Raw genomic sequence first — 18602 nt, forward strand, 5'->3', positions numbered from 1 at the left:
TATGAATTTTTTTAGAGTTTGTGTGTGTGTGTGTGTGTGTGTGTGTGTTTTCTCCTCTTGGATAGATAAGTCCAAAGAGGTATTTTAGATATATAAAGTATTTTCCATGCAACTTGTGTCTCAACAAAAAGTTATGTTTCTATTTTCAAGTTGTTTTTAAGTATATTTATGAGTCTGTGAACTAGGAAATTGTCCTACGTGACAGTATGTGGTAATGTTTCTTTCTCTTCCACAACAAGATAAATACCCAGATCCATGCTGCCCATTGGAGAACTCAAAGACAATAGAAAGAGGTATTATCCCTGTAAAATGAGGATATGTAAATTGTCCCAAAGGAGGGTTCTCTGTCAGTATCACTGCAGGGTAAATGATGGGAACCCATGGAGGTGGATAATGTGAATTCTGTAAAGATAAAGAATGTTCTCCAAATATTACCACTGAGCATTTATCTAATGTCTTATACTAGATAAGAAATGAATTAAACTTAGACTTTGATTTGCAACTGACTAAAAAAATCCTCCTACCTCCTTCACATATTAAGATATGTGGACTTTTCAATAATGACTTTGATGTAACTTTGATGATCCTGAATCACCCCTAATTTATATTCCACTTCAAGAAGTCCCTTTAAGTAACCTATATAGGTAGTTGGCAAGTGGATACAAAAGCTATGGTACATCTACACAATGGAATACTACTCTACCATAAAACAAAACGGAAGAAATTTTTACCCTTCACGACAGCATGGATAGACCTGGAGAACATTATACTAAGTGAAACCAGCCAGTCAGAGAAAGACAAGAACCATATGATTTCACTCATAGGTGTAATTTAATGAACAAACTGAAATACCAAGCAACATAGAGACAGACTCACAGATAGAGAGCAGGCAGGCAGCACTGGTGGTGTTGGGGTGTAGGGAGGGGTGGAGGGATTGAGCAAAAGCGACACAAAAATAAGAGAGAGAACTCATGGACATGGACAACAGTGTGGTGATTGTGGGGTGGAGGAGGAGGGGAGAGGTGAAGAGGGCATAAAGGGAATAAATGGTGATGGAAAATATAAAACAAAATGAGTTCTTTTTAAAAGTCCCAGATAATTTGAGAAAGCTTCACCCACCCCATTAAGAGCTCTCTTCTTAATCTTCAAAAGGATTCCCTTCTGTCCTTTTGACTTCTCTGTTTTGACTATGGAATCCTTATGACACCCTCCAGTTCCTAGTGAAGAGTTTCTGAATAAATTCCTCTAACTATGAATATCAGCAGTTGCTTCTTGATATTGTTTTCATTTGCATCGTTTCAGTGTAGCTAGTGAAACTCCTCACTCCTCTTATTCAAAGTAACCTTGGGGCCAGAAGAAATCCTGATTTCAGGACAGAGCAACGAGTTTGCTCGATCTTGCCCAGCAGAGGAAGCAGCCTTGCTCAGCCTCTTTGGGCTTCATTCTACTTCTGCCCCAGGGAGTCCCTGCTTTCCCCAGACAGCAAAAGTCACTTCAGTCAGGAAACATGAATATAGAAGTTAGCACTGGAATTTCCCTTCAGCCAGTTGTTACCAATGACCAAGAATTAGTAAACCTCAACATTTAAATGGAGAAAGGTGGGTTTTTCCGGGGAAAACCAAAAATATCATTCTACCTTTGTATAGTAATTCATTGACTGTTAAATGCTTTCCTTACCTCCCCAAACCCTCTCCAATGTAAGGAGCCTGCTGCACAAGGATAAATGTTAGAGTAACATATCTGGCTGCAAATTCTTCCAGATGATAACAGAGAAATGTGTGACCAGGACAAAGTAAGAAAGCGAAAAGGATTCAAAGTCACCCCAAACAGCAGCGAACAAATCTTAGTTATCTGCCCCCAATACCCAGCCCCTACTTTACCCCTGGCCTCCCCAGGGGCATTGGAGGGACTGATCAGTGGAGTTGTTGGGTATCTGGAATTGGGAATGAATGAACTAAAGTGAAAGGGAGTTGCATGATCACATTTTAAAAGCATCTAGTAAAAATATGATTTCTTTAAATATTAGGAGACATAAAAGTGTAAAGGCAAATACTTTATTATTTGTCTTGAGCATAAATTGTCACAGTATAATAGTGCATAATGTGTTTAATGGATTTATTATTCTAGTAACAGACATCAGTTAAAAACAAACTTTTCAAAAAATCAAAGTAGTTAAAATGGCCATATTACCCAAAGCAACATACAGATTTAACACAATCCTTATCAAAATCCCAATGTCACTTTTTAAACAAATAGAACAACAACAAAAAATCATCAGATTTATATGGAACCACAAAAGACCCTGAATAGACAATTAATCCTGAGAAAAAAGAACAAAGCTGGAGGTATCGCACTACCTGACTTAAAATTATACTACAAGGCTATGATAATCAAAACAGCTTTGCGTTGGCAGAAAAACAGACACATAGACCCATGGAACAGAACTGAGAGCCTAGAAATAAAACCACATGAATATGGGCAGATAATTTTTGACAAAGAAGCTAAAAACACACAATGATGAAAAGAAAGCCTCTTCAATAAATAGTGCTGGGAACATTGGAAAGCCACATGCAAAAGAATGAAACTAGATTACAGTTTCTCCCCATGTACAAAAATTAATTAAAAATGGATCAAAGACCTAAATATAAGGTCTCTGAAACAATAAATCACATAGAAGAAAACATGTGTACCAAACTTATGGACCTTGCTTGTAGAAAACATTTTATGAATTTGACTCCAAAGGCAAGGGACGTAAAGGCAAAAATAAATGAATGAACTATATCAAACTAAAAAGGTTCTGCACAGCAAAAGAAACTGACAACAAAACAAAAAGGCAACCAACCAAATGGGAAAAGATACTTGAAAACAACAGCTCCAACAAGGGGTTAATATAAAAAAAATAAAGAACTCATACAACTCGACACCAAATAATACAATCCAATTAACAAATGGGCAGAAGATTTGAATGGCCAACAGATACATGAAAACAGGCTCAATTTCACTAGCTACTAGGAAAATACAAATAAAAACTACAATGAGATACCACCTCACACCTGTTAGAATGGCTATTATCAATAAGACAGGTAATAAAAAGTGTTGGAGAGGTTGTGGGGGAAAAAAAGAAATATCACTCACTACTGGTGGGAATGCAAACTGGTACAATCACTATGGAAGACAGCATGGTGGTTCCTCAAAAACTTAAGAATAGAGTTATCATATGACCCAGTAATCCCTCTTCTAGGTATCTACCCAAAAAACTTGAAAACATTTATTCTCAAAGATATATGCACCCCCATGTTCACTGCCAACATTATTCACAGTGCCCAAGACATGGAGACAACCGAAGTGTCCTTCGATAGAGGTTTGGATAAAGAAGATGTGGTACATAATATATACAATGGAATATTACTCAGCCAAAAGAAAAGGTAAGGTACTGCCATTTGCCACAACATGGGTGTTATTATGTTAAGTGAAATGTCACTCAGAAAAAGCTAAGAATCGTATGATTTCACTCACATGTAGGCTATAAAACTGAAACTCATAGACAAAGACAATAATATGGAGATTGCCAGAGGGAAGGGGGTGGGCAGTAGGTAAGGGTAAAGAGAGCTAAATATATAATGATGGAAGATGATTGGGCACACAATGCAGTGACAGATCGTGTCATAAAATGCACACTTGAAACCTATATGATCCTATTAGCCAATGTCTCCACAATACATTTTTTTAAAAAAACTTTTAAAATGTCACTTAGATTTGTAAAATTGACAAAGAATGGCTTCTGAAATAAGAATCTGCTTCCCATTTACTATTTGACCTTGAGCCAGTTAAATAGCATTTAAGTCTCAGTTCCCTCATTTGTAACATGGAAATAATAACAGTGTCTATATCAGAGCATTGTTTTGTGTGTTGTATGAAATAATCTGAAAAGAAAAACTTTAACAGACTGCCAACCATGAAATAAATCTTCAAAAATATTAGCTGTGAGAAAAGCAAGAGTGGGCAAGTAAAATAGCCTGAGAGCAGGAAGAATGAGAAAGAGTCCCGCTTTATAAAGGTGAACATCAAATATTTAAAATCTGGATTAAAATCAACTCAGAGGGGACATATAATACAATTCTTAGAAGGACATCCCAAAGAAGTATAGACCAAAAATATGTTGAAGAAATGTGTCAAGATGACAAATTTATGCACTTGAATTATATAATAGGCTATTAGAGAAAAATTGGGATGCTTTGAGGCCTATTCATATATATTTCAAGAAAATGTAAAGGAAGAAAAATACGACCCTCTGGAAAACTCTTTTCCAGCACTATTGTTGAAGTCAAGAGTTCACTTAATGCACAACAGCAACTTTTTTTGTCCACAGATGAGAATTAGCATAAGGCAGAGAGAGAGTTTCAGTGGATAAAAGTCACTATTTCAAGGCAGTGATGAGCCCAGTTGTCTATTCATTAAATCAACAACTTATTGAATGCTGTCATGTGCAGGCACAGTGAAAGGCACAAGGGATTAAAAAAAATAAAGGAACACTATGAACAAAAACAATTGTGGCCTAGTTGTTTCCATAAGTTAGCTATTGTGAATAAGAACGCAATGAACACAGGAGTGCAGATATCACTTTGAGATCCTGATTTTAAATCTTTTGGGTATCAAACCTGATGTGGGATTACTGGATCATATGGTAGTTCTATTTTTAATTTTTTGAGGAAACTCCACACTATTTTCCATAGTAGCTGTACCAATTTACATTCCCACCAAGGGTGGAAAGGCTTCCAATTTCTCCGCATCCTCGCCAACACAAGTTTTTGTTTTGTTTCATATTGTTTTGTTTTGTTTGCTTTGTTTTTATAATAGCCATTCTAACAGGGGTGAGATGATTGCTCATTGTGATTTTGATTTGCATTTCTGTGTTATCATCTTCCCTCATTGTTGCTGGGGGTAGAGTCTTTGTACTATCCTGAGAAAACGAATTTTCTGAGACTGTATTTGCATTCCCAAAGTCCCATTCCGCTTAGTCCAGTCACAGAAGAAATGTAGCTGGGGCTTCAGTGGAGCTAAAATCAGAGGCAGTGCCCAGATTTTCCTTTCCATGTTGGAGCCCGGTCCAGTACAGACAGCATCAGGCTGGTTGCAGTCCATTAGTCCATTGCCTGTGGGGGTCTGAATGACGGTGGGCCACACAGGAGAATACCAGGAAGCCAAGTGAGAGCCATGAGCCAAGCATGCCAAAAGAAACCAAGAGAGTGAACGTCTTTATTTAGGGGATTGTAAAGGGTGTCCCAAAATTCATGCAAGAAGTAATTTTGATAGAAAACACAGGTCTATAACTAAAAATTGTAAATTTTTTATTGATTCATAAAGTATACAGTATAGGGTTATGTACAGAATAGCACATCAGGTAAATGGCTTCCACAGCTTTGCTGGCACATACGCAAAGCTGTGGTCTTCATTGGTCTTCATTGTCCCTGCTCCTGGGCCATAATTGGTACTTGGTAATGCTTATCAAATTGAAGGGATTGAAATCAAAGGGCAACAGATATTAGAATCTGATTCAATAAACCAAGTAAAATTAGGCTTTTATTTTTTTTTGTTGTTGTTGTTAATGCTCACGCAAAATTCAAATCTTGCGTGAATTTTGGGACACCCTTTATATCCCAAATTTCTGTGAACTTGCAGTGGCCACGCCCATTCTGAACAACCACATCTGTCCTCAGGTGTGATTGATAGGCAAGTATCTTCCCTATGTCATTCCAACTTTACTAGGCATGCGTCTATCTTCCCTATGCAGTTCCCTCCCCCTGTGCTTTTCAGGGAATATGTCTATAATGCCTGGCCTTCCCTTTGCTCCTTTCCTGTTATTAATAATTAGCTAATTACAATGGTATATCATTTACTAGTAGTGATGGTGAGCATGTTTTAATATACCTGTTGGCCATCTGCCTGTCTCCTTTGGAGAAATGTCTATTCAACATATAGAAATGGAGGAAAAAATGGTGATTGTGCACATAGCATGTTAAGTGAGAAAAAAATAAAACTAATAAATAATAAAATAAATCAAATTGTGGAGAAAGTTAACAAAAAGAAAAAGGCAAACATGGCCCACACTTTTCATGGTATTCACATTGCAGTGGAAAGAGGTCAGAAGTTAATCAACTAGTGATCCACATGGTTGTTCATCACAAACTGGAGCAAAGTACTAGGAAGGAAAGGAAAATAAAATGTAACCCTAAGAGCTTATAGAAAAAAAAAATTTTTTTTTGTTGTTAAAACAGAACATGATTATATTTAATACACAAGTTTGACACAACCAAAAAGTAAAACACTGAAGAATGAATAGTAATCAACTACTTAAAGTTATACAGTAGTTAACTAGATAGGGAGGTTGGTGAGGCGAGAAGAAGAGATATTTCCAGGTTAGGGAGCAATTCGTGCAAAAGCCCTGTGGTAGGAGAGAGCGTGGTTCAGCTGGAAGGAATCATGCTCTGGTTGGAGAGTAGGAAGGGTCGGGGTGGAGAGAAACATGAAAAGAGGGACACCCTCTGCTTTAAATTGATACGAAGTGATTAACACTCTCAGCTGAAGACTCAATTGTGACTCTTTGTCTTAGTGTCTGATAAAATTGCGCATGCCTCATTTTGGGGGGGGCAAGCCCGTACTTGGATCCTTTTGATTATCATGAAACAGAAATATCAGTAAAGTAAGAGGTAGAAAATTATCAAAAAGCTTCATTCCATCCTCCCTTTATTCCTCAGCAACATCCGTGCTGAGAAATGCCCTGGGAATACCCACGTGGCTCCTACTCTCTGTGGTCAGTTTTACAAACAGCCTTGGGGCTCCAGAGCAGGTGCGGTTCACTCCGAGAGCAAGGCAGCCTCGAATGCAGCACATTTCTAGAGGAGGGACATTTAAAAGGGATTTTTTAGATCTTACGGTTCTCCTCATTCATTATGAATACAAACTATTTCCAGCAAGTGACTTAAGGACAATACAGATGAGATTCATCTGAGCTGTTAATCTTATCCACTTCCCAGGAGAAATGACATGATGGCATTGAGATGACTCCAGGTCCATAAGGGGGACTTGCCTGAGTGAACCCATTAAACAGGCTGCTAAAGCAATCCAGGTCAGAGATGATAGGGACTGAAAGGCAAAATAATAAGAGGGATAAAGGAGATCAGACAGGTAATTCAAAGTGTAAATGATTATACAGCCAGGGTTTGTATATGAGAGCATTCTGTGGGGAGAGAGGGGAGAAAGAGGTTATGGTTCTGAGATGCTTTGATGAAAAGAGAGAATAAGTATCAGATGGTTGTCCGAGGGGGTTATAGGTCAAGGAGTTTGTTTGTAGTTGTTGCTGTTTTCAGGTGTTTTAAGTAAAAGATAGAAATGGAAAAAAAAACACCAATAGAAATCAAGTTCAAAATGTCAATTGAATTACTTTGTAAACTAAGTGAAATCAGATAATTCCCTAAGAATTGACCTATTTTTTAAAAATTTCTGGAATGAAATACATGCCTGTACAGTATTCTCTTATGAAGGGTCTATGGTCCTGTCAGGGGGGCCTGAGGGAGCCATTTGGTGCCTTGACAGAAAGACCCTTTTTCCATCCTTTAAAGATAAACATTTCCACCCAGACACAGCAATGAGAGTGGACACAGATCAGGATTCACTACGTGAGGCCAACCTAAGTGAAGCTCTTGCCCAAGGCTTCAGAAAACCCATTTCTGGAAGATAATGATGTCCAAATAACTATGAGAGAAAAAATTCAATTTTCTCCTCTTGGGAGTAGGCATTTTTTTGCCTATTCATTCTTTTTTTGTAATCATGGATTTCATTACATTTCATCAATTTGCAGACTTAACTCCAGTTGAACTGTGTCTGTCTGTCTGTCAGTGCTCCGATTTGCTCTGCCTGCCAATTACCCTGCATTTGCTGACCTCTGGCAAAGCTCTGCTGGGACTCGGTTTCTCCTTGACGGATGGCCTTAAGGGGGGCTCTCCTAAGCATGCAGGATGGCCTTGCTCTGGGAGCTTCCTATTTACTTTTGACTGCAGTGGCATTTGTCTACAGCTGGGTCCCATTCTTGCAGGGTCCCCAGCCCCTTCTTCCCATAATGCTCTCAGGGCTACAGGTTGGTTACCAGCAGACCCTTCGTCCCAAGTGCTGTTCACTTAGGTAGCGTGGAGACTTAACAAATTATCTAGATCAGCGGTTCTCAACCTGTGGGGCGCGACCCCTTTGGGGGTCGAATGACCCTTTCATAGGGGCGCCTAAGACCATCAGAAAACACATATATAATTACATATTGTTTTTGTGATTAATCACTATGCTTTAATTATGTTCAATTTGTAACAATGAAATTGGGGGTCACCACAACATGAGGAACTGTATTAAAGGGTCGAGGCATTAGGAAGGTTGAGAGCCACTGATCTAGATAAAGGGTCTCAAAGCATATCATCTGTTAGTTGCCCAAAGTATGACTTATGTCAGACCTCACAAGACTGCAGATCAAAATTATGAATGCACCTTCTTTGAAGATGATTTTTTTTAAAAGCAAGAAATTGACTGAGTTCTGGAAAACAGACTCTGAGCTGGAGACTGTGTGCAGCTGGCTTACTCTCCGGGTGACTCTTGCAAGGGAGTGAGGGCAGCAGGACCGGGGGGAGAAAGAAGCTGAGCTGTGGGGCAGTTGTGACCCAGAGGGCAGCCAGGCCCTCAGCGAGTGAGCTCCGAAGCCAGGTTGGCCCTTCAAAGATCTTCTGAATTGAGGTTGCGGCCTGGTCTTCGTCGTTGGATGTGAGCTACCCTATGAACGGACTCCTAGGGAGGGGCTCAGCTGGGAGCTGCCATCAGCCAGCCTCTGTGCAGCGGGGGCAGTGAGTGCCTCCATCCTAAAGAATCACCTGCCATATGAGCCACACGGAAGAGTTCGATGTAAAGCAGAGTCAGGTGGGGTGGTGCTGCTTATACATGGGACGCAGAATCCTCCCTCACCGTTGCCTAGAAGGGAGAGGGATAGAGAGTTAGAAACATCTATGAGAGAGATCGATCAGCTGCCTCCTGCACGCCCCCCAGTGGGGATGTGCCCGCAACCAAGGTACATGCCCTTGACCGGAATCGAACCTGGGACCCTTGAGTACGCAGGCTGACGCTCTATCCACTGAGCCAAACCGGTTCGGCCCCAGAACTTCTTGCTTAATCCTCAAGAATCTCCTTCTCTGAGACCGGAGAGAAGCCCCTTTAGGAAGACCACTCCCACCTTCAAACCCTGCTCCCCTTCACTCCCTACCTCAGCTCTCACATCCCCACTTCCACAGCTCACCTCTTGGGAGGGGAGCCAGAGCACCGCAGGGGAACCACTGAATAGTTCCTGTCGGCTCTAAAGGGAATGTTCTATGCTAGGAGTGAAATGATCTGAAAATCATGATTAAGGGCTCTTTCGTTGAAAGTGAGTCATCCCTGGGGAGATTGGTCAGGTTTTCTTTCTCAGAGAAATCTCCCCTGCATACTTGGCTTCCTCTTTGAAGAACAATATCATTATGGAAAAGAACAGAGAACACCATGCAGATTTAAAATGACAAGTTCTTAGTCCTTATAGAAGCCTCGATGTGGAATTGAACAGCATCCAGATGCCCCTTAGTTCACCTTTCAATATGAGCTTTTTCAGAACTGGAAACTTTTTGAAATGAGGCATACTAGCTGACTGAACTCTCTGCTTTCACTTAACCACTTCCCTCCCTTGCCTCATGCTAAAAACACATGAAATTGCTTTCATACCTGTATATGTTCCTCCAAAACTGTCTTTCTTCTAGCACCTCGACTTTGTTCTTTGATATCTTTGTTCAAATGGAGAATAATACATTTGAGTCACTGCTATGACATTAAAAAAAAATGAAAGAAAGCCACTGGCTGCTCAGAATGATCCATTCGTTGCATCCATCATTTGCAAGCTCTTTCCACAAAATGGGGTTGAATTTGTACTCACGATGCTTTTCTTTCTTTCTGATCATCCTCTCACCTGTCCTCGCCCTTCTCCCTCAGCCACAAAACCACACGCAGTCACACCACTGAGGGCAATGCTAGGAACGGGCTGCATGCTCCCATCTGCCAGCAATGAAACACTTTTTGCTCATTATCCATAACAGTACATTTGGATGGATGCCTATTTGTTCCCTCTGCTTGCTCAGCTAAAGCATGTAGTCTGGCAAGATTTCAACTGTCAAATTCAAGAAAGTGATGTTAGGACAGAGTTTGAAAATGGAGACACCTTTATGGACACATGGTATGAATCCCCCGTTAGCGTTGTCTCCAAGAATCTTGTGCCAGGTTATCTCTGTCATCAGGCGCCAAAAGAGAACGGATGACACACAACACAAAAGCATCCCATCAAATAACCCAAAGGCTGACATGCCCAGTAGGAACCATAGAAAAGTTGCACCTTGCCTGTCAGATATAACCTTTTCTCCTCAGCTGTATACTTCTTGAAAAGTAGGAAAATATTGCTTGTGTTTCTTAGGTTTGCATATTAAAACTCCTGGAAAATAGCACACAAAGCATTTATTGTTTAAATGAGGCTCCCCGTACGCCCCTTCCTCCCCCAATAACACAGACTCTCCTCCCCTTTACAATATGGCTCCCTCTGATGGCCTTCTTTCTCCGTAGAAGCCCAAACCCCACTACCTCTCTAGCTATTCCCTTGAGGGAGCCTGTAGGCCTGTTCTTTAGGATAAACTCAGCAGACCCCATAGTCAATAGGCCTGCCCTCTACCTAGTTCAGCTGAAACCTGTGAAGCTATTATGATCACAACCATCCAGTGAAAAACCAAAGTGGCAGCCTCATGCCACACCAGGATGAAACATTTTTCCATGTGCACAAACTAGATTCTTTTCCCACAAAAGAGATTTCATCACTTGAAATCAAGATGTTGAAGCTCAGGTTCAAAGAGACTGGAAGTTCAGCTCCTGAAATTGACAGGGATACATTTGTCAGATGTAGAATCATGTGGATAAACAGTAAAAAAGGAGTATTTGTTACCTCAGAAAATTTTTTTCTTAACTGGAAATTTGACCCAGACATAAAATTAAGATTGAATGGATATTAAGAATTTCCTGTACCCTTTCTCATACCTGCAACTGCTGTTTCTACCATGATCAGAAATATATATTCTTGAAAATCATAGCTGTCTGTTTAGTCCAATTTGTGTAGAACAATTTCACACCAGCATGAAAATGTTCCACTGGTCTCCTCACTTGATACCCAACTACAGTAGTTTCTATATTGTGCTGCTCCCCTTAAGAAAGAATAGCATTCATTTTCCATCAAATAATATCATAAGATATCCTGCCTTGTAAATGAGCAATAATGTGGCAGGTAGAGATTATTAAATTACCAACACGAGATTGCTTACTTGGAGATCTGAGCTGGTCAGAGAATTCTCATATCCTGTGGCCTCATGGTAATCATTTCTCTTAACAACAGGGATTGAACATCAATTTAGAAGAAAGAATCAGAAAGCCAGATCCTGCTGTGTTGTTGTTGTTTTTAAAACTGAAACAATAGTAAAGCGCTCTCTCATTTTAAGACATGTCAATTTCATACATATCTTATACCTGGTATTTCTTACATATGGAAGTTAAATAGTCACTGTGATTTTCATGTCTTTTGGCAATTTTCTTTTGCTTTACAGGTTAGGTTTAAAAACAAGGTCACCTAAAGGACTATCTTGTGACTTTCCTGTTTAAGTATTTGTGATATCTAGATTATTAAAAATAAGAGTTTTTCTAATAAGGAGAGAGATTGAAATCAACTCTTCTCTCCAGTAAGCTCACTTTAATATGAATGGAATTTTGAAATCAGTACTTTAGGTGGGGAAATGCTTTCTTGCTTGTGTGACTTCTTTTTTAAAAAAATATATTTTATTGATTTTTTTTTACAGAGAAAGGGAGAGGGATAGAGAGTTAGAAACATCGATGAGAGAGAAACATCAATCAGCTCCCTACTGGGGATGTGCCCGCAACAAAGGTACATGCCCTTGACTGGAATTGAACCTGGGACCCACAGGCTGACGCTCTAGCCCAGGGGTGGGCAAACTTTTTGACTCGAGGGCCACAATGGGTTCTTAAACTGGACGGGAGGGCCGGAACAAAAGCATGGATGGAGTGTTTGTGTGAACTAATATAAATTCAAAGTAAACATCATTACATAAAAGGGTACGGTCTTTTTTTTTTTTTTCAGTTTTATTCATTTCAAACGGGCTGAATCCGGCCCGAGGGCCGAAGTTTGCCCACGGCTGCTCTAGCCACTGAGCCAAACCGGTTCTGAGCAGTGGTCGGCAAACTCATTAGTCAACAGAGCCAAATATTAACAGTACAACGATTGAAGTTTCTTTTGAGAGCCAAATTTTTTAAACTTAAACTATATAGGTAGGTACATTGTTATTAACTTAATTAGGTTACTCCTAAGGCTTAGGAAGAGCCACACTCAAGGGGCCAAAGAGCCGCATGTGGCTCGCAAGCCGCAGTTTGCTGACCACGGGCGTTAGGGCAATTGTGTGACTTCTTAGACACAACTATTGAAGGATGAATACTTCATATTTAGTAAAAATGGGGAAAAACAAACTTCAGCTGGCCTCATGCAAAAAAAAAAAAAGAATATAAGTATATAAAGTGTTCAGGGAGCCAATGACCCCTGGCAGCTGAAATATGTTAATGGCATGATGATCATGTTGTGAGTCCCTCAAATTTTCAAGGTCCAGTCGGAAATGTAATTGTGCAAAATCCAAAACTGGGCTGGAAGAGGCAGAGTACCCACATTCCTGACAGGAATGTTAGCAGTTGACAGCCAGTCCTTGCTGATATCTCTTTTAGTTGTGTTTTTTTTATATATATATATTTTATTGATTTTTTTACAGAGAGGAAAGGAGAGGGATAGGGAGTTAGAAACATCGATGAGAGAGAAATATTGATCAGCTGCCTCCTGCACACCCCCTACTGGGGATGTGCCCGCAACCAAGGTACATGCCCTTGCCCGGAATCGAACCTGGGACCATTCACCGCAGGCTGACGCTCTATCCACTGAGCCACACCGGTTACGGCAACTCTTTTAGTTTTTTACCTCACTTTCTTGAAGTTATAAAAAGACAAGGCTATCAACACATGGACAAAGAAAAGTATATAAGGAGAAACCATAAAAACTGAAATTTACAGCCTATAGAGAACAGTTTGTATATAAAAAAACCTTTTATATATAAAGAGTTAATCAGCCTACTTAATGACAAACAGTTATGATTTCTTAAATAGATAGATAAGAAACCTCCAAACATAATACAAAATAAAGAAAAATAAATTTAAAACAAATGTCATAAAATCACCCCCAATCTTACTTTTTTTTTGAATCATAGAAAAATCATGAGATTGTGTATACAACAGTTTGCCAGAAAAAGATAGCAAAACATAAACACCGGGAGATCTTTCAAAAGACAATTACTATAACCAGAGTCCTGAGGGAACTGGAAATTAAAAGAAGATAAACCTTAATGGACTGAATACGCTTCAATTATTCCCTGAGATATTTTATTTTCCCAAAGCTTAAAGGAAGTACAGTAGGAAAAAAAAATCAGAAGGACTCAGGCAAGCTATGTTTTGATTTCTGCTGCCGAAGCGAAGTTCAGATCTATGTATAGGTAGGGAGCAGCAGCAGGGCCCTGGTGGGATCAGGTACACCAGTAGCCAGACGTCCAGGTGAGCCAGAAGGAGCAGTGCTGTGTGCCTTCTGGTCCTAGGCCTGGCTTTCAGCTTCATATTTTCTCATTTAACCTCTGGAGGACCTAAGAGCTTTGAGGTATGATTTTTCAGGTAGAGAAAGGCTGAGTCCCATAGTTGTGGATGGTTCCACATTAACATAGAACAGCAATTTCCAATGTGTTGTTTTGTTTTAATCTCAGAAATACTTTACACTTTTAAAAATCATTTCACTTTAGCATAATAATCTCAAGATTGATCCATGTAGTTACAAAGGACAAGATTTCATATGTGTGTGTGTGTGTGTGTGTATATATAATTACATAATTTTGAGGCTGTTTCCACATCTTGGCTGTTGTAAATAATATTGCTATTCATCAATGTTACCTCAATAAAAATAAATAATTAAAAAAACAGAAAAGTACTTGCATGAGATAAATAAATAAATAAACATTATTGAGAACATCCGAAGTGCTTTTGTTTATGAGGGTTACTTATTATTTATAATATTGAAAATTAAAATGGAGAATTTTGAAATATTTATTCACTTACTTTTAAAATTATAATAATGAATCATTACATGTTAATGTAAATAACATTTTTAATGTGACATGTAGACTCTAGACAACTCTACTACTATTCACTCTTAAAAGAAAGTGCAAAAAAAGTCAATATCTTAGTCTAATTATGAAAATAGTTTTGGCCTCATGGTTCCTCTGAGAGGGTCTGGCACTCCTCCCACCCCCAGGAAGTCCCTAGAACACACTTTGAGAACTACTGCCATAGAGGCAATGGCTGACACTTTGAAGGTTCTTAACAATACCTGCCATTGTAAAAATTTCCTCCAGACTGGTAATGGCAATATATGCACACAAAAAAAACAATAAAGTTTGAAGTAATAATAACTTTCAAGGAGAGGTGAGTGACCTACTTATTTATATGTGCCACCAAACTGGCTAATATAACTGAAACAGTAGGCAAATTATTCTCCAGGTTTGAATTTTTCAAGAGCTTTTGCTTCTTCCACTCTGAGCCTTTAAAACTCATTTTTCAAACAATTTAGCAAGTTGGAAACACAGTTGTAAATAATTTCTTCATGCTACCATCACCATAATATGGACAAGTAAATTGATTAATCCCAACACAAGTCATTAAAGGCTGGAAGATGGGTCTTTTCTGTTCGATAGGCATCCAAACATGTCTTGCTTCTGTGCACAGGCCTCACAGTCCACACTAACTCCCCAGAAATATCAGGAACCCAACTACTACCTTTGCTCATGCCCTCTCTCTCTGAAGCAAACTCCAACTCATTCTATAGGCCAACAAAAATTGTCTTTGACAAGCTTTTATACTTGTCATCTAATAGCTCAGAAATTCTCAGCCCTGTTTTTAAGAAAGAACAAACTGAGCCATGGGGCGGAGGTAAAGCTCTCAGGATTTCATACAATTTATTGGTGTAGACAAGAATAATATTGAGGTCATCTTTGATTATCATCCACATGCCAATTAATTGTCTCCTGTGCTTTTGTATATGAAGTAGACTATATCTCTGGCTCAATAAGTTAAATACATTTGTCTGTCATGTTAAAGCTGGAAAGGCATTTATATAATGCCTTTCTTGTACTTGCCTAAAATATGCAGAGTTCTGTGACAGTGAGCACAATTTGCATTAAAATATGAATTGCAGGTTATTCAAGGGCACAGGCTGTGTCTACATTTCTTTGGCTTTTCCTCTTTGGATTTACGTAGTGCTCTTTCACATGAGTGCCTCCTTAAGAGTCAAAGAAGCACTTTGTTTTTTCTCCTATTTACTTTCAGCACTGTTTCATCCATTCATTCAGCCAACAAATATTTATTCGACATCTATCACATGTGTTAGATGTTGGGCATACATGTTCTCCATTTCTTTCTTATAAGATTATTCACACTTGTGGAGAGTTTGTGAAACCTGTGTGATCCTAGTAACACTGATGTCTCACCTAAACCAAAATCCTCAAAGCCTTGCCTCCACCATTTTCTAAAAGATCATCAGGAAGAGCCCTATCTGGTTACCCTAACTGGCACAGACGCTCACTTCTTTCCACACAATGATATCAACCCAGATGCCACCCTTCTCCCAAAACCTTGCCCCAGGCCTTCTCTAACTCACAGCAAAGCCAGCTAAATCCTCAGCTCCTCTTGGAACATCCCTTTCAACCTTTGGTCTGAAAACTGGCCCAATGTGAACTAATGCGCAGTGCTCCCTGAAGCCCTCTTCGGTGGGAACTCCTATTTCTTCCACATCTATAGGATCTCAGCTTGGAGGTGGGTGGGTGTCCTCCTTGCTCATCATTGCTGCTTCCAGACTTTTGTCCACCTATCTTCACTAAAGCCCTCAAACTTTGAAGGTCATGTCATCGCAACATCAACAAATATTTCTTACGCATGCACCATGTATCAGACACTGTCCTGGGCATTAGAGATTTAGCAGTAAAACTAGAGTAAGAGAGTACTTCTGTCTGGAGTCTAGCAAAGGGAAAACATACCAAAATAAAGACATTGAAATATATAGTATGCTAGATGTTAGTTCCTATTGAGAGAAATAAAGCAGAAAATTGGGAAAATAACATTTTAAGATGAATGGGGAGGTTGTTTTTATAGGATGGTCAGAAATGATCTTCTTGATAAAAATGAAATAACAGCAAAGACCTGAATGAGGTAAAGGAAAAAGCAATTCTAATATCAGAAGAGGCTTGTATTCCAGGCAGAGGGAATGGGAAGAACAAAGGCCTCAAGAAGCAGCAAAGACACCAGGAAGCGTATCTGCTCACCTTGTTACAGTCATCTGTCGACTCTTGGTTACACCACTTGTTCTTTAAAGATTCAGCTCCTGGTTCATTGCTACTGTCTTCAATGCCATCATAAGGCTTGATGATTTTAACATCTGTGTAGGTGATTCTTCAATGCCCTGGCCTCCTAACTCCCAGAACCCCTTTTATCTTATGACTTCTTCAACCTTATTCATATATTTATTCATACCCTAGCTTTGTCATTCCCAATAACCCAAGTCTTCCAATACTTCAATTTGAAGCATCTCACTTTCTGACCTCACATTTTTTTCTAGTCTGTTCCTTCTAAACATCCAGCTTCAATTCCAACAGTTTATATAAGCTATGGACACTTCTGCCTTTTCACTGCATCCCAGTCTGCGCATGACCTCATCCTTCTTCTTATCCAGCCTAGTGTCTTTGGTTCCTTATTACAATCCTTGTGTACATCCTCAATGACTTTGCTCTTCCTTCCCTCCATTTTACTTCAACAAAACTCCAATCCTGTTTAAATCTAATTCTCTACCTACTCTAGCTTAGCATTTTTCATCTGTTAGTGGACACTTAGGCTGTTTCTGGTTTGGTTTGGGGCTATTAAGAATAAAACAGATTCACCCAGATTTCACCTTTGCTCACATCATTTCTCCTACCATAGGATGTACCTAACCTTTTTTCTCTCTCTCATGCAGGAAGGCAATTACATGAGTATTGGCCAAGGCTTAGAAAGCCAAAAGCTCTTATCCTTATGTTTGTAAAGGAATTTCAAACTATCCACATATGTTAATAAAAATTTTATACTCACTACCAGGATTAGAACATAGCTGCAAATTCTCTTAGAAGTCTGGGCTACCACCACACCTCTGGCAATTAGCAATGCAATAAATATATGGGCAAGGGCAAAGGAGCACACAGCAAGATAAGGAAAAACTGACTAAATAATAGAATATAAACACCTTCTTGTGTGGCATGGCCAGTACATCCCCAGCTGCACCACTAGACTGTGGGACAAATCCCTGTATGCCCTTTGGGGTACCCCAGTGCTAAGAATATTACCAAGCCTGGCACCCAAACTCTGGAGCTCATCTCTTCCCCAGTTCCCCACTTGACCCCTATTTGAGGATCTAACATTCTATATCCTGGTTCTCACACAAGCCTGACATGAGACAGAAAGGATAGATTTAAGCACCCTCAACACAACCTGTAGCTTGTTCAGTCCCCCTGACTTAAAAAAAAAAAATAAAGCAGAAAAGAATGTTCTTATTAAAATATTTTTCTGCATATATATCTTCATTTCTCTTGGAATACCTAGGAATAGAATTGATAGGTAATCGGGTAGATGTTCATTTAACTTCATAAGAAACTAGCAAACTGTGCTCGCTTCGGCAGCACATATACTAAAATTGGAACGATACAGAGAAGATTAGCATGGCCCCTGTGCAAGGATGACACACTAATTCATGAAGCATTCCATATTAAAAAAAGAAACTAGCAAACTGTTTCCAAAGTGGTGGTACCAACCCCCAGCAGCTTATGAGAATTCCATTTGATAAGCATGCACTTCTACCTTTTAATTAGAAGTGGAAACCAATACTTCTCAATGACGATTAAAATTCAGTAGAGTGAAAATAATGCCCAATTTACTCCTTTAGCCTCATAAAATGACAAAGTGTGCTCCAGTAACAATAGTCATTTCCCCCAAGGGAAAAAAAATGACATATGTACTCTTTCTTGAAAAATAAGAAGGAATAAATGCCGCCTTACATGCCAGGAATTGAAAAATAGTTTTGTCGCTGATGCTGACACTGGAAATTCCATATCATCAGTTTAACATAGAGACCTCTATTGCTATGTATTAAAATGGCATTTATTATTAATGGAGTTGGTTACAGGCAGTAACTGTTTGTAATCAAACTTTCATAAAGATTTTTGGTCAGTGAACTGAAAGTAACTACAGACCTATAATGAATGGGACAGGTTCAAAAGCTTTATGATCCATCTTGTTCAGAGTTCTTCTTTTCTTAGCTTGCATTAGCATCATGGATTTTATTTGAT

The 18602-nt window shown here is 39.3% G+C and overlaps 1 non-coding gene across 1 annotated transcript; it reads left to right on the plus strand.

Moving 5' to 3' along the window:
* Nucleotides 1-17920: 17920 nt before the first annotated feature.
* LOC138999807 (U6 spliceosomal RNA) lies at nt 17921-18027 on the plus strand. Its single transcript, XR_011469455.1, has one exon. It is a non-coding gene; the product is annotated as a U6 spliceosomal RNA (small nuclear RNA).
* Nucleotides 18028-18602: the final 575 nt, after the last annotated feature.

Source organism: Myotis yumanensis, unplaced genomic scaffold (assembly GCF_028538775.1).
Source record: "Myotis yumanensis isolate MYYU_CA2020_CCGP unplaced genomic scaffold, mMyoYum1.0.hap1 SCAF_1, whole genome shotgun sequence".
Taxonomy (NCBI): domain Eukaryota; kingdom Metazoa; phylum Chordata; class Mammalia; order Chiroptera; family Vespertilionidae; genus Myotis; species Myotis yumanensis.